Source organism: Peromyscus californicus, unplaced genomic scaffold, assembly GCF_007827085.1.
Source record: "Peromyscus californicus insignis strain IS unplaced genomic scaffold, ASM782708v3 Scaffold_8__1_contigs__length_139910024, whole genome shotgun sequence".
In the NCBI taxonomy this organism is placed as follows: Eukaryota; Metazoa; Chordata; class Mammalia; order Rodentia; family Cricetidae; genus Peromyscus; species Peromyscus californicus.
Window position 1 is genome coordinate 128,355,730 of NW_026294606.1, and position 1,449 is coordinate 128,357,178.

A 1,449-nucleotide genomic window follows, 5' to 3' on the forward strand; every position below is an offset into this window, starting at 1 on the left:
TAACCAGCTCTGGTCCCTCTTCTCAACCTCCCCGGGGGCAGCTTGACAGGTCAGCATGGCTGCCATGCACCCACCCCACACCAAGCTGCTTCAGCCCTCACCCCTAAACCTGCCCCACCACTCCTCTCCACCACCAAGACCTTCATCCCTCAAGGAGGGCAAGGGGTGTCCAATTTGATTTCAGCCTTGGCTTCGGGCAGGGATCCAGCCCCGCCCCTAGCCTCTGCTTCCTGTCTCTCCGCTCTGGCAGCTAATTAGAATCCAGCTGGCTGGCGCCACCGATAGGGGATCAGGGACACCCAAGTCCCCTCTTTCCTTTCTAGGGGACTCTCGGGGTGAGCTGGAGACAGGCGGGCGGAGTGGGAGGAGTGCTGAGGAGAGGAAGTTGGGATCATGGTGTCATGAGCTTCTTCCAGGACCTCAGTTCTGACTTGCTGTTCCCCCGCTACCCTCTGCATTCTCAGGGCCTATTACCTCACCTGATAATAGCGGAAGCACCATGTCCTACCCTCACCCCCACCACTGTCACCTAGCCTGCCCCTTCCACTCCAATCCAGTATGTTCTAAGTCTCTTCTTTCCTGTCTGGGATCCCCCAACACAGCCTCTGTCCTGCTCTCCCATTTTAAAGTCTTTGAGAAACCACCTACCAACGACCCGTCCCTGTTCTGCTCCACCTGGGCCCTGCCCAGCCTTTCATGTGTCCTTCCCTCTGCTGCAGCTTCAGCTCCTGAGTTATCCACCAGGGCTGGCTGTCCTTTTGCTCAGATGTAACTGTCTATCTGGTTAGGAAACTGCCCATCTGGGGATCTAGAGTGCTTGGTTCATGACCACCACACCCAACTTTTAGAGCAGGCCCTACATACTGAGAAATTCTATTTGTTGACTGAATCTCAGACCTATCCACTCCCTTCCAAGGCAGGTCTACCTCTGTGTATAGTCCCCTCTGCCCCTCCCTCACCAGAGCTAAGGGATGTGGGATGAGGCTCAGGCTCAGCTTCCTTCTACTCCTCAGGTGTCACTCTGCTGGCCTGTCAACCCACCTCTCTGCCCCCCCGCCCCTCCCCCCGCTCCCTTAAGCTCCCAGCTTCCAAGCACTGTCTGAGACGGTCTCCCATGATTCCCAGGTACAGGCTTCTTACTTGGGGCTCAGACTGAGGACAACTGTCCCTGATCCTGTGCCATAAACTCACCATCCGCTCATCCTTTAACTCCTGCTACAAGCCACCCCTGAAGTGGCCTTCCCACGTGGCAATCTGTCAGTAACCCCCTCAAGGTTTGTCCGGTCCCCTGTGTGCCAGCCATGGCCATCTCTCTTCTCACCGCCAGGCTAGCGACCATCTTCCCTCATCCTGCCCAGACATGGGTGGCCTGAGACAGTGCAGGTCACTTCTGTACTGAAGACGGAACCTCCCTGGCACTCACCCACCTCTACATCCCAGGCGGTCCCG

At 57.1% G+C, this 1,449-nt stretch overlaps 1 pseudogene; it reads right to left on the bottom strand.

Annotated features, from left to right (window-relative positions):
• Nucleotides 1-1,345: 1,345 nt before the first annotated feature.
• LOC128104606 (adhesion G protein-coupled receptor L1-like) overlaps nt 1,346-1,449 on the bottom strand; it is a 2,328-nt pseudogene continuing 2,224 nt past the window's right edge.